This window comes from Mesoplodon bidens (assembly GCF_964165515.1).
Source record: "Mesoplodon bidens genome assembly, chromosome: 10".
NCBI classification, from domain to species: domain Eukaryota; kingdom Metazoa; phylum Chordata; class Mammalia; order Artiodactyla; family Ziphiidae; genus Mesoplodon; species Mesoplodon bidens.
This window is the reverse complement of record NC_138172.1, coordinates 85,746,780-85,762,953: the sequence shown is the minus strand read 5'-3', so window position 1 is coordinate 85,762,953 and position 16,174 is coordinate 85,746,780. Positions and strand designations below refer to the sequence as shown.

The following is a 16,174-nucleotide window of genomic DNA, read 5'->3' as shown; positions in this document are numbered from 1 at the left end:
AAAATTGCTTTACTGCACTTTAATTGTTTTACTACATTTAATGCAAAACTGATCATCTTAACCATTTTTAAGCATACATTTCAGGAGTGTTAAGTATATATGCATTGTTAAGTGCAACAAAGTTCCAAAATATTTTATCTTGCAAAACCAAAACTCCATACTCATTATACAACAACTCCCCATTTCCCTCCCCCCACCAAGCCCCTGGTAACACCATTCTACTTTCTGTTTCTATGAATTTGACTACCTTAGCTACTTGATATAAGTATAATCATACAGTATGTGTCTTTTTGTGATCGGCTTATTTCATTTAGCATAACGTCCTCAAGGTTCATCTATATTGTAACTAACATGTACTTACAGGATTTCTTTCCTTTTTAAGGCTGAATAATATTCCATTGTGTGTGTGTATCATATTTTGTTCAGAAAATATTTGCAAAAGATATATCTGATAGAGCACTGTTATCCAAAATATACAAAGAACGCTTAAGACTCAACAACAAGAAAACAAACAACCCAACTAAAAAATGGGTCAGAATGGGGAGTGGCCAAAATGGTGGAGTAGGAAGAACTTGCGCTCACCCCCTCCCATGGGCACACCAAAATTACAACTATTTACAAAGCAACTATCAATGAGAAAGACTGGACGACTAGAAGAAAAGATCTTCTATAATTAAAGATATGAAGAAGGAATCACAATGAGACCAGTAGGAGGGGTGGAGACATGGTATAGCAAGACTGGCCAACTCCAGTTCCAGGAAACCTTTGGCTCCTCACCAGTGAGTCAGCACTAGCCCCGGGACCCAGCCTCACCCACTAGGGGGCTGACACCATCACAGAAACCCTGCAGCTTGTCAGCCACCTGCCCTGGGATCCGGCCCCACTTGCTAGTGGGCCAGCACTGCTTTGGGACCCCCTGAGGCTCTGTAGCCAGCAGCCCCATGACTCAACCCAACCCAATAGCTGGCAAACTCCAGGACACCTCAAGGCCCTCAACCCGTGGCACTGGATCTGGACCCACTCACCAGTGCTTTAGCACTAGTTCTCGGATCACCAGGGCTCTTCAGTCAGCTGGCCTGTGACCTAGTCCTGCCCATTGCTGGCTGAAACAGCCCCATGACAACTTGGGCCCCCCAGGCAGCCACCCCAAGCTCTGGCCCTACTCACTAGTGGGTCATCACTAGCCCTGGGATCTGGCCTCACCCAACAGGGGCCTGACTTCAGCCTCTGGAACATTACAGCCCCTCAACCAGCTACCTGGGAATCTGGGCCCACCCACCAGTAGTCCAGCAGTAGCCACAGCACCCACCAGGGCTCTTCAGTTAGCCTCCCCATGCCCCAGCCTTACCCAACAGCTGGCCAACACCAGCTCCAGGACACCTTGGGACTGTCAGCCAGTCACCCTATATCCAGCCTCATCCACCATGGGACTAGTACCAATCCCGGGAACCCCATGGTCCCACAACCAGCCACCCGGGACCCAGTGATCAGCTACCCTATACCAAGCCCTTTGGAACAGCTGGCTGACAACAGCTCCAAGACATGTTGGGCAAACCACCCTGAGATTCGTCCACACTTTCCAGTGGGCCAGCACTAGCCCCAGGACTCCCCGGGGCTCTACAGCCTCCTGACCCAGCCCTAGAAAATAGCTGGCTGACACCAATTATAGGACAACTTGGGCCCCTCAGCCAGCTGCTCCAGGATCCAGCCCTCCACACCAGTAGCCCAACACTAGCTCCTGAACCCTCTGGGGCTTTGCTCTCACCTGCCCAGTGTCCCAACCTCACCCAACACCTGGCTCACACCATTTCCAGGATACCTTGGACCCCTCAGCCAGCTGTCCTGAATCTGGCTACACTCACCTATTGGCCAGCACTAGCACCAGGAACTGGTCTCACTCACCAGCAAGCCAATATCAGCCCTGGAAACCTCACAGCCTTATAGCCTGCAGCCAGCCACCCTGGGACCCAGCTCCACCCACCAGAGGTTCTTCACTAGCCCCAGGATTCCCTAGGGTTCTGCAGTCAGCTGCCCCTGTGACCTACCTCTGCCCACCAGCTGGCCAACACCAGCTCCAGGACACCTTGAGCCCCTCAGCCATCTCAGGATCTGGCCTCACCCTTCCATGGGCTGGCAGCTTTCTCACTAGGTGTGGTCTGGCACCAAACTGGGCTGCAGGCCAGCCAAGCCTATTAGAGTGCCCATAATAATAAGCTCACCCCAACAGTAGGGCTCAGGCAACCAACATAGAGGGTGCCCCTAGAACATAGCTCTGGTGACCAAAGCGGTATGCACTGCTGGGCCCCATAGGACATCTCCTACATAAGGCCACTCCTCCAAGATCAATAGTGTAACTGACCTACCTAATACCTAGAAATAAAAACAGAGAATTCAGCAAAATGAGGTGACAGAGGAATATATTCCAAACTATGGAATAAGATAAAACCCTGTAAGAAGAACTAAATGAAATGGAGATAAGCAATCTGCCTAATAAAGAGTTTAAGTTAATGATCAAAAAGCTGCTCAGGGCTTCCCGGGTGGTGCAGTAGTTAAGAATCCACCTGCCAATGCAGGGGGTTCGATCCCTGGTCTGAGAAGATTCCACATGCCTTGGAGCAACTAAGCCAATGTGCCACAACTACTGAGCCTGCGCTCTAGAGCCCACGAGCCACAACTACTGAGCCCACATGCCACAACTACCGAAGCCCATGCACCTAGAGCCCATGCTCTGCAACAAGAGAAGCCACCACAATGAGAAGCCCGCACACTGCAGCGAAGATTAGCCCCCACTCATCACAACTAGAGAAAGCCTGTGCTCAGCAACAGACCCAACTCAGCCAAAAATAAATAAATAAATAAATAAATTTAGCTTTTAAAAAAAGGATGTTCAAAGAACTTGAGGGAAGAATGGATGAACAAAATCAGAAGTTAGAAGTTTTTAACAAAGAGTTAGAAAATATAAACAAGAATCAAATAGAGCTGAAGAACACAATAACTGAAATAAAAAATACATTAGATGGAATTGGGGACACAGTTCTTGAGGTGCTAGCCTACTGTGTTCCCTCTTTGCCTTGCAAAGAAATAAAGCCACTCTTTCTTTCTCCTCCATAAAAAAAAAAAATTAGATGGAATCAATGGTGGATTAGATGATACAGAGAAATTGATCAGTGAACTGGAAGACAGAGTGGTGGAAATCACTCAAGCTGAACAGAAAAAAAGAAAAAAAAATTGTTTAAATGAGGACAACTTAAGAGACCTGGAACAACATCAAGCATCCTAACGTTCACCTTATAGGAGTCCCAAAGGAGATGAGAGAAAGGGACAGAAAACATATTTGAAGATATAATAGCTGAAAAACTTCCCTAACTTGGGAAAGGAAACAGGCATTCAGGAAACACAAAGTGTCCCCAACAAGATCAACCCAAAGAGGACCACACCAAGACACACCATATTTAAAGTGCCAAAATTAAAGATGGAGAGAGAATATTAAATCAACAAGGGAAAAGCAACTAGTTGTGTACAAGGGGAATTCCATGACTATCAGTTGACTTTTCAACAGAAACTCTGCAAGCCAGAAGGGAGTGGCACAATATATTTAAAGTGATGAAAAAACTTACAACGAGGAAAACTGTACCTGGCAACGCTATTATTCACCTTTGAAGGGGAAATCAAGATTTTACAGACAAGCAAAAGCTAAGAGTTCAGCACCGCCAAACCACCTTTACAAGAAATGTTAAACAGACTTCCCTAAGTAGAAAAGGAAAGGCCACAACTAGAAATATGAAAATTATGAAAGGAAAAATTTCATTGGTAAAGGCAGAATACCAAGAAGGTAGTAGATAACACACTTACAAAGCTAGTAGGAAGGTTAAACGTCAAAAGTAGTAAAACCATCTATATCCACAATAACTAGTTAGGGATACACAAAACAAGATGTAAAATATGGTGTCAAAATACAGAGGGGTGGGTAAGAAAGCAGAGTTGTTAAAATGCATTCTAACTTAAGAGATCAGCAACTTAAAGCAATTGACCATATATATAGATTGCTATATATAAACCTCATGGTAACCACAAACCAAAACTCTGTAATGGATACACACACCCAAAAGAAAAAGGAACCCAAACATAACACTAAAGATAGACATCAAATCACAAGGGAAGATGGCAAAAGAAGAACTACAAAAACAACCAGAAAATAATTAACAAAATGGCAATAAATACATACCTATAAATAATTACTTTAAATGTAAATGGACTAAATACTTCAATCAAAAGACATACAGTGGCTGAGTGGATACAAAAACAAGACCTATACATATGCTGCCTACAAGAGATTCATATCAGATCTAAAGACACACAAAGACTGAAAGTGAGGGGGATGGAAGATGGTATTCCAAGCAAATGGAAACAAAAAAGAAAGCTGGGGTAGCAATATCAGACAAAATAGACTTTAAAACAAAAACTGGAACAAGAGACAAAGAAGGACATTACATAATGATAAAGGGGTCAGTTCAAGAAGAAGCTACAATGATTGTAAATACATATGCACCCAACATACGAGAACCTGAATATGTTAAGCAAATATTAAAATAGAGGGAGAAATTGATAGTAACACAATAATAGTAGGGGACTTCAACACCCCACTTACATCAATGGACAGATCATCCAGAGAGAAAATTAGTAAAGAAACGCTAGCCTTAAACAACACATTCGATCAGATGGACTTAACAGATATATAGAGAACATTCCATCCGAAAGCAGCAATACACATTCTTTTCAAGTGCAAGTGGAACATTATCCAGGATAGATCTCAGGCTAGGCCACAAAACAAGTCTCAGTAAATTTAAGAAGACTAAAATCATATCAAGTATCTTTCCCAACCACAACACTATGAGGCTAGAAATCAACTACAAGAAAAAAACTGCAAAAAACAAATACATGGAGGCTAAACAATATGCTACTAAAAAAGCCAATGGGTCACTGAAAAAAATCAAAGTAGAAATCAAGAAATACCTGAAGATAAATGAAAACAAAAACACAATGATCCAAAATCTATGGGATGCAGCAAAAGCAGTTCCAAGAGGGAAATTTATAGGAATAGAAGCCTATCTCAGGAAACAAGAAATATCTGAAATAAATAACCTAACCTTACACCTAAAGGAACTAGAGAAAGAAGAACAAGCAAAACCCAAATTTAGTAGAAGGGGGAAAAAATCATAAAAATCAGAGCAGAAATAAATGAAATAGAGGCTAAAAATATAGAAAAGATCAATGAAACTATGAGCTGGTTATTTGAAAAGATAAACAAAATTGATGAAAATTAGCCAGGCTTATCAAGAAAAAGAGAGGGCTCAAGTAAATAAAATCAGAAATGAAAGAGAAGTTACAAACAATACCACAGAAATAAAGGGATCATAAGAGATTACCATGAACAATATATATGCCAATAAAATGGACAACATAGGAGAAAGACAAATTCCTGGAAATGCACAATCTCCCAAGATTGAATCAGGAAGAAATAGAAAATGTGAATATACTACCAGTGATAAAATTGAACCAAAAACAAAAACAAAAAAACTTCCCAACAAACAAAAGTCCAGGACCAGATGGCTTCACAGGTAAATTCTACTAAACATTTAAATATGAGTTAACACCTATCCTTTTCACACTGTTCCAAAAATTACAGAAGAAGGAATCCTTCTGAACTCATTTTACAAGACCTGCATCATGCTGATACCAAAACCAGATAAAGATACCACAAAAAAAGAAAGTTACAGGTCAAAATCACTGATGAACATAAATGCAAAAATCTTCAACAAAATATTAGCAAAATGAATTCAACAATACATTAAAAGGATCATACAACATGATCAAATGGGATTTATCCCAGGGATGCAATAATGATTCATTTTCCACAAGTCAATCAATGTGATGCACCACATTAACAAACTGAAGAATAAAAACCATATGATCATCTAAATTAATGCAGAAAAACCTTTTGACAAAATTCAACATCCATTTGTGATAAAAAAAAAACTGTCAACAAAGTGGGTATAGAGGGAACATACAACATAATAAAGGCCATAAATGACAAGCCCACAGCTAACATCATACCCAATGGTGAAAAGCTGAAAATATTTCCTCTAAGATCAGGAACAGGACAAGGATGCCTACTCTCACCATTTTTATTCAATACAGTATTGGAAGTCATAGCCACAGCAATCAGACAAGTAAAAGAAAGAAAGGCCATCCAAATTGGAAAGGAAGAAGTAGAACTGTTAGTGTATGTACATGATATGATACCAAAACCCTGTAAATGCCACCAAAAAAACTACTAGAACTCATCAACAAATTCACTATAGTTGCAGAATATGAAATGAATATACAGAAATCTATTGTGTTTATATACACTAACAATGAACTATCAGAAAGAAAAATTAAGGAAACAATCCCATTTACAGTCGTGTCAAAAAAAAAAAAACCTAGAATAAATCTAACTAAGGAGGTAAAAGACCTGTATTCTGAAAACTATGACACCTATGAAAGAAACTGAAGATGACACAATTAGAAAGATAAACTATGCTCATGGATTGGAAGAATTAATATTGTTAAAATGACCATAGGACCCAAGGCAATCTATAGGTTTGGTGCAATCACTTTCCAAGATACCAATGGCATTTTCGACAGAACTTTAGCAATACATACATACATACATACATACATACATACATACATACATATATATATATATATATATATATGCCTCAATAATTCCACTTCCAGAAATTTATCCTAAGGAAATAGAGATGCACATGACAAAGATAATCACTACAAAATTATTTATAACAAAATTATATTATAACAAAAAATACAACACAACCTAAAGTTCCAGCAATAGGAAATTGGTTCAGTAAATTACAGTATATTAACACAATTAAGTGATAGGTATCATTTATAGATCAATGTTTAAGGCTATTAGAAATGCTCCTAATATAAAATGAGAAAAAAGGGATACTGAAGTGTATATACCCCAAATCTCTATTTAACAAAAAAATTTAATAAATATAATTTTTATGAAAAAGGGTAGAGGAATACTCTAAAATGTTAAATGTATCTCAACAGATGATTAGATTATTTTCTTTTGTTTATCTGTATTTTCAATTTTTTTTCAAAGCATTTATTTCAAATTATATTGCTTATGTAATTTTATTAAATTATATATTTAATATATAAGAAGAAGAAATTAGGCAAGTCAAAAAATTTAATGAGCTTCTTACAGAAGACTCTAAAAATCATTAATATAAAATTCTTAAAGCACTGGCATGACTCAGCAAGATAGAAAATCAATGAAGTAACTTAATTAAAATAAAAGGTGTAGTCAAGATTAAAAGCTTCAGCATACACCAGTCTCTGCAACCTGTGGCATGTGGCATGCCAAAGTTAGGAAGAGCAAACCACAGACAGCTGCCTACCTTGCCTGGGGGCCATACTCAGGGCTCAGAGTCTGGTGATGGCCCCTGCCCCATGTCCATGAATACCAGCAGGGACCATGGCCTACCCTGCAGAACACTCAGCAGGGCTCACCCTGAAGCATCCAAACAAGCTGGACCCAGGCATGATGAGCTCACCTAGTGACCTAGTGTGGCCTAGTCAACAGACAAGGCAGGCTCCTCAGTTCTCTGGAGTCTAGGCTGAGAGCAAATTTCACTCAAAAGTGAGACACAGTGGAACCATGCTACAGTAAGTACAACCCCCTTGGGGGTAAATAACAACTCCAGGACTGGCAGATTGACACTGTGTCCTCTCTCAAGATAAGTTTCTATTCAAGGAAGATCTGGAAACTAAAAAAAAAAAAAAAAAGTGAATATAAATTCTCAGTTTTTATTACAGGATCTACTAGTTGACTAGGAAATTTTCCAAATACTTAAGAAACATATCAACTGGGTGAAGGGGAGGGAATATCTTAATTTTGAAAGGGCCTCATTAGCCTACTAGAATTCTTTGAATGGGTAAAAACAATACAATTACAGCAAAACTAGTAGACAGAATTTCTATAGACTTTAAATGCCCAAATTCCACCAAAAAACAAACCAAAAAGACCCTGAATTCCACAGAACTTGGGCAAATGTTATGGTGTGTGGGTCTGTGTGTGTGTGTGTGTGTGTGTGTATGTGTGTTTATGTGACTGTCACTTATGGGGAACCATGAAACAGTGGAGTTTTGAAACCCATTGACCAGTTCTGGACTGGAGCTTAATGCTTTCATAAATTACCTAGAATGATAGTTCCCAATCTACATATTGTTCCCAATGACCAGCCATTAAAAACACCACTATTGAATGAGGGCCAATAAAAAATTAATTTAAAACGGAAGTCTATACTCAAAATGCTTTAGTAACCAATGATCTAACAGAAGAACATTAGGCTGCAAGCTTCATATGGGAATCTTTCATCACTGCATTTTCCATTAGGAACTGAATAAATATTTGTTGAACCAGTAACATGAAACCTTCAAGATTGCAAATGGCCTTCACGCTGTTCCAGAAATCAAAATGAGAAATTGAGAGACAACAAGTTCTCATGAGGCTGTTTGAATAGGCAAAATTATGGCAAAAAAGCAACAGGCAAATATGAAGAAACATTTGGGAAAAGTAATTCCAATTATACTTTTAGAACAATGGGTTCTAACCTAAACTATTTAATTAAAAGGCACCAGCTGGGCTTCCCTGGTGGCGCAGTGGTTGGGAGTCCGCCTGCCGATGCAGGGGACACGGGTTCGTGCCCCGATCCCGGAGGGTCCCACGTGCCGCGGAGCGGCTGGGCCCGCGAGCCATGGCCGCGGAGCCTGTGTGTCCGGAGCCTGTGCTCCGCAACGGGAGAGGCCACAGCAGTGAGAGGCCCGCGTACCGCAAAAAAAAAAAAAAAAAAAAAAAAAAAAAGGCACCAGCTTAGACTATTCCCTTAAGACACCACATTGCATGTTTCATTACAAAAGGCCATTAAACACTGAGTGTTACCAGAAAGGACACTGGAAGCAAAATGAAATTTGTTTATTCAAAAACCACTCAGTTTCCACAGCTAGATATGCTGTGCATTTTTGGTTCCCTACACCATAAGGAAGACATACCAGAGTTGAGAGAGGTCCTGAGAAATGAGATTGAAGTTATAAAGTAGATGGAAGGGCTTTCTACTTAGAGCCTAAAATTTAGAACTCTTTTATTCTGAAGAGATGAAGATTTAGGGGAGAGGGGAAGCATAAATGGAGTACAGGTTTATTCATCAAGCTTCAAAATATTAGAGAGGAGAGGGCAGCATTTTGAAGTTTCAAATAAAAGATGTAGGCAAATAAAAAAAGATTTTATCCATTAGTCAGAAAATACACAGTAGTTGTTACAGGTAAAATATATAAATGTAGTAACATCTACACTTATTCAGATCTAGAAGGTTGTTGTTTTTTTTTAAGGCTCTGAGAAAGTAAGAACAAGAAAAAAATAAATCATTTAGGAGGTTGAGGAATCCCAAGAAAGAATATAGACTGACAAGAGAATCTAACTATTACAAATGTATGAAACAAACTAACTGAAGTGGGTGAGGGGAAAAGTGCTGGCCAAGTATCTTTGGAAATGAATGGAGTCTGTAAGATTAGAGGCACAAGGAGCTGCACATAGGAACTATTATACTCTCGTTGATAAAGCTATTTTGCATAGGGGTATGGGTTAGCAATTCTGATACTTCTATACATGTATACTGGAATTGCATAATTAAATACATGGACAACAATGGTGAGAGCCAGCTTTCTCATTGTTGGAGTGGGACTCAATAGATAAGCAAGAGGATGAAGCTAGAATGATCAATGTGGTAATGGAGTACTCAGAGATAAATATATAGCCTTGGATGTGAACGTTAAAAAAGAAAGGCTACGGCTTCCCTGGTGGGGCAGTGGTTGAGAGTCCGCCTGCCGATGCAGGGGACACGGGTTTGTGCCCCAGTCCGGGAAGATCCCACATGCCGTGGAGCGGCTGGGCCCGTGAGCCATGACCGCTGAGCCTGCGCGTCCGGAGCCTGTGCTCCGCAACGGGAGAGGCCACAACAGTGAGAGGTCCGCGTACTGCACACAAAAAAAGAAAGGCTAAAAAGCATCCATCTCAAGAATGTTAAAGAACAATAAAATAATCCAAAGAAAGAAGAATTATAAAACAGAAACTCTGCATATGTTAGACAGTATCGACAAAGACAAAGGTAGTCCTTTGATAATGGCACCACCAAGAAAGTGAAAGGACAACACACAAACCAAGAAAAAATGTTTGCAAATTACATATCTGATAAGGAACACATATCAGGAATTTATTTTTTAAAAACTCTTAAAACTCAATAACAAAACAAATAGCCCAATTAGGAATGGTCAAAGGATTTGAATAGACATTTCTCCAAAGAAGATATATGAGTGGTCAGTAACACACATGAATAGAAGCTTCACATCATTAGCCAAGAGGGAAACACAAATCAAAACTACAATGAGCTAACACGTCACATCCATTAGGATGGCTATAATAACAAATACAGGTAGTACTAGTGTTGGTGAGGATGTAGAGAAACAGGATCCAACATCTATTGCTGGTGGGATGATTAAAAACAGTTTGGCATATTCTCAACATGTTAAACATATAGTGTCTATAGGATCCAGCAATTCAACTCCTAGGTCTCTACCCAAAAGAACTGTGAGGCTCCTCTGGTGGTGCAGTGGCTAAGAATCTGCCTGCCAATGCAGGGGACACGGGTTCGAGTCCCGGTCCAGGAAGATCCCACAGGCTGCGGAGCAACTAAGCCTGTGCACCACAACTACTGAGCCTGTGCTCTAGAGTCCATGAGCCACAACTACCAAAGCCTGCGCACCTAGAGCCCACGCTCCACAGCAAGAAAGGCCACCGCAATGAGAAGCCCGTGCACCACAACAAAGAGTAGCCCCTGCTCGCCGCAACTAGAGAAAGCCCGTGTGCAGCAACGAAAACCCAACGCAGCCAAAAATAAAATAAATAAATTTAAAAAAAAAGAAAAGGAGATTGAGAATTAAAAAAAAAAACTGGAGGGCTTCCCTGGTGGCGCAGTGGTTGAGAGTCCGCCTGCCGATGCAGGGGACACGGGTTTGTGCCCCCGTCCGGGAAGATCCCACATGCCATGGAGCGGCTGGGCCCGTGAGCCATGGCCACTGAGCCTGTGCGTCCGGAGCCTGTGCTCCGCAACGGGAGAGGCCACAATGGTGAGAGGCCCGCGTACAGCATTAAAAAAAAAAAAAAAAAAAAAAACTGGAAACATATGTCCACACAAAAACTTGTACATGAACATTCATTTAGCTAATTATTCATAATAGCCAAAAAGTGAAACAACCCAACTGTCCATCAATTGATTAGTGGATAAATAAAATGTGTATGTCCACACAATGGAATACATGTACCCTTGAACAGTGTGGGGACTAGGGATGCTGACCCTCTGAGCAGTTAAAAATCTGCACATAAGTTCATAGTCCGCCCTCCATATCCACACTTCCTCATCCACAGAGTCAACCAATGGTGGAGCATGTAGTACTGTATTACTATTTTTAAAAATCTGTGTATAAGTGGACTAGCACAGTTCGAATCTACATTGTTCAAGGATCAACTGTACTATTTGGCAATAAAAAGGAATGAAGTAGTGATTGATACATACTACAACATAGATGAACCTCAAAAAAATCATGCTAAGTGAAAGAAGCCAGACACAAAAGACCACATATAGTATAATTCCATTTACGTGAGATATCCAGAATAGGCACATCTATAGAGATAGACAGTAGATTGGTAGTTACCAAGGGTGGGAGTAGGGGTGTGTATGGGAATGGGGAGTGACTGATGATTGGGCATTCTTTTTGGGGAGTCATGGAAAGAGTCTAAAATTAGATTGTGGAAATAGCTGCACGACTCTGCAAATATACTAAAGATCATTGACTGGTACAATTAAATCAGGTCAATTTCATAGTACTAAATTATATCTCAATAAAGATATTTTCAAAAAAAGAAAGGGGCACATGAGAGAATTCTGGGGTGCTGGTAGGTAATGTTATTATTTTTGACCTGGGGTAAACTGGTGTTTGTTTTATAAGTGCTAAATTTTATTTATATTTTATAAACTTTTCTTTTGTATATTATATTGCACAATAAAAATAATGGAGAAGCTGATATTTTAAACATGCTCTTTCAAAGCATATGCACACCTCACTTATTCTGATGTATACAGTCGTCCCTCGGTATTTGAGGGGGATTGGTTCCAGAACCCAAGCAGATACCAAAATCTGCAGATGCTCAAGTCCCTTATGTAAAATGGCATAGTATTTGCATATAACCTACACACAGCCCCCCAGATACTTTAAACCATCTCTAGATTACTTATATAATATCTAATAAAACGTAAATGCTATGTAAATAGTTGATGGGGTAGGGTGGGGGGCAGCAATTTCAAGTTTTGCTTTTTACAACTTTCTGGAAGTTGTTTTTCAAATATGTTTGATCCCAGGTGGTTGAATCCACAGATGTGGAAGGGTAAAGCTTGCCCTCCCAGGAGGGAGCAGCCCACTCCTGCCACCAGCTATAATCAATGCGTAAGGTCCTACCATGCACATATTTGGCTCTTTAAGTCTGCCAGATTGCCTCTGGAAAGTGTCTTCTAGTGGCAAGACCTTGGGAATTTTGAGTTATACATGAATGAGAAGTGATTCCTGTACATTATGCATGAGTAATAATGATGATGATAATAATTAGGTTGCACCTGAAGGACAAAGTACTAAAGAAAAAGAGAAAAAGACGTTACTCCATGATTTTCACTGTAAATTTCATATCTTTCTCTCTCATTGACTTTTTACAACTTTCTATTTTGAAATAAAGTTTCAAATGAAAATAAAATAGATCCACAGGAATTTGCAGTGATTGTCGAGTCCCCTGTACCTTAGGGGAACTAGCTTCCCCTAATAGGGACATCTTACATCACTTTATTACTGTATTACGATATCAAACCAGGAAGTTGACAGTGGTACAATACTGTTAACTAGAGTACAAACTTTATTCTGATGTCACCAGTTTGTACGTGCAACCATTTTTGCATATGTGTCTGCATAGATAGTTCTATGAAATTTTATTCCATTTATAGATTTGCGTAGCTACCACTAAAATCAAGACATCTAACTCTTCCATCAAGACCAAAAAACTTGCTGGATATAATTCCCAAGGACTGCCCTTTATAGTCATACCCCCACTATCACCTATCCTCTGGCAACCACTGATTTGTTCTCTGTCCTTATGATGTGGTCATTTCACAAATGATATATAAATGGAATCCTACAGCATTAAATTGACTTTTAAACTGTCCAGATGTCTCCCATTTAAAAAATTACAGCTCAGCCTCACATACTCTCCAGCTAGTTCTCTTTCTCCTCTCCTTCACAGTCAGACATACTTTCTGTGGTGGTGGTTTCTACACACCTAATAGCTTATTAGTTTTCACCCTACATTTCTGGCCGTTCTTCTGTTTCCATTGTAGACTCATCTTTCCTCTACCTGGTCATGAAATGTTGTAGTTCCTCAAGGCTCAGTTCTGTATCCTCTTCATTTGACGTTTTCCCCCTAAGGGATCATCCATACCCATGGCTCCAGAACACAGTGACTCCCATATGAGCAGACCTGAGTCAGGAAGCCCTATGTGGAGAGCTAATTGCCTTTTGTACATGTCCATTAGGATGTCCTAAAGACCCCTGAAAATTAGTGCATCCAAAATCCAATTCAGCACATCTCACCCATCCCCAAACCTTCAAATGTCCACCATGACAGCCCTTTTATCTTTGACCCTCCCCTTTCTCTCACTATCCCATATTCAATTCAAGTCTGTCAATTTAACTTTTAAGTCTATCTCATAAGCATCCCCTTCTACAACCCTGATCCAAGCTACCATCATCTCCCTTCTGGACCACTGCCATGGGCCCCTAACTGGTCACCCTGCATTCACTCTCTGCTCTTTCCACTATGGCCAGAATAACATATTTAAAATGGAAATTTCAAAATAACCTCATCCTGCCAATCCTTCTCCCACCTCTTAAAAATGCCTCATATCCTCCCATTGCTCCCAGGAGAAAGAACAACATTCCTAATATGGCCTAAGAGGTGATGCATAGGGACCCCTAATAACTTCCTCCAGCTCTTTTTTTTTTTTTTGCCGTACGCAGGCCTCTCACTGTTGTGGCCTCTCCCGTTGCGGAGCACAGGCTCTGGACGCGCAGGCTCAGCGGCCATGGCTCACGGGCCCAGCCGCTCCGCGGCAGGCATGTGGGATCTTCCCGGACTGGGGCACGAATCCGTGTCCCCTGCGTCGGCAGGCGGACTCTCAACCACTGCGCCACCAGGGAAGCCCCTCCAGCTCTTTTTGAACTATATTCTTTCTTCTATGAAACCTGACCTTCTTTCATTTGCTCAAAGTACATCCCTGTGCGCAGAATATACTTCCTTGATGCCTTCTTCACAGATTTAACTCTCCTTATGCTTTTGATCTCAGTTCAATCATCAACTCCACTGGGAAGTCTTCCCCAACACCCCAAAGAAGGTCAAATCCTACTATTATAAACACTCACAGCACTATGTACCTGTGCTTTCATGTGATTTATCAAACTTTTAATTTCATCTTTAATTATGAGATTAATACCTGTATCCCCTAAAGATAACTAACAGACACATGAAGGAAGGAACCATGCCTGTATGAGTTTGCATTGTACCCCTAGAGCCTAGCACACATGAGGATTCCAATGAATATTTGGTGAAAGAATAAATGAACATTGCAATTACTGGCCCACAATGATTCCTACAAAACCTTTTCTATGAACCTGGAACCTGTTCATATTTTCTTAAGAACTAGCACGTACCTTGTCGGAAGCCATCCTGGAGCCATTGCACCATGACAAAGTCATGAAGCAATGGAAGGCGAAACTGCAAGGCAGTGCCATGCCAGGAAGGTGGACTACAGCTCTGTTGTTATGTTTTATGATAATAAATTTACATATAGGGGCAATTTGGGGGGGATGTTGCTCCACGTGAAAGAAAAATTCCTCTAAGGACTCACCCTCCTGAAACTACCACAGAATGGGAAGTACCCACTAAAGCCCCAGGGAAATGGGTAAAGAATTAAGAGCCTGGAACTAAGGGGATGTTTTTATGAAAAACACCCTCTAGTATGGAGTTATGGCCATGGACCGGAGTTCCTGATGACATAGGAAATTTATGGTTCTATTATAAAGGAAGATTAATTATAGAAAAGCAAATGCCTAGAGCAGAGTTGGTTGCTAGGATAGGGAGAAAACACTGTCTCAGTTGGAGGAAACAACAAGAAAGGGCATGCAGGGTATATTGTAAATATTTTCGTGGAACCATTGTAAAAGGTTGCCCATGCAAGAAGAGAAATAGGAACAAGTAGCTCCAACTTCTACAATTAAAATAATTATATAACTGCTTGGCTTGATCACTAAGAAATAACCTGTGATTAATGAGAACTTGGGGAAATATTTTAATAGGACATCTAGAAACTAGGGGATATATTTTTTTAAATCTTTATAGAACATTTTGAGGTTTGATTGTGCTAAGATTGTTTGGTCACGTACCTGGTAATGTAATCAACTACAATATATAAACCTGTGATTGTAAACAATAAAGGTGAGAGAGAGAAACATGCAATGCTGATACTTTAAGAAGTGTAATAGATTTATTTCCTTCGCTGACGCTATCCATCCCTGGGGTATCCCTGGACTCACTGGAGCTGGACTCCGGCAAGTGGCGCCCGAACAGGGACCTGAAGGGTAAGTGTAAATAGAGTAAGTTCGGGATAGCTAGGCTTCCACCTAGGGTGCTGCAGACCCCCTTGCAGAGTATAGGCAAGGTAAGTGAAGGGTGGATAATCTAATAAGTTATATAAAAGGTAAGTTAACTATGGGTCATAAGGAATCTAAAGAGAGAAAATTATTTATTGATATTATTAAACATGTTATCTGGAAGAGGTATTAAGGTAACTACTAGCCAATTAGCTAACTTTTTTAACTTTATTCAAGAACAATGTCCATGGTTCCCAGAGGAAGGTACAGTTAATTTGGATACATGGGCTAAGGTAGGGGA

The 16,174-nt window shown here is 40.3% G+C and overlaps 1 protein-coding gene across 17 annotated transcripts in view; it reads right to left on the bottom strand.

Moving 5' to 3' along the window:
* Positions 1-16,174, bottom strand: part of LOC308623153 (cytidine monophosphate-N-acetylneuraminic acid hydroxylase) — a 115,681-nt gene that overhangs the window by 65,647 nt on the left and 33,860 nt on the right. The gene's annotated exons all lie outside the window — the stretch shown is intronic.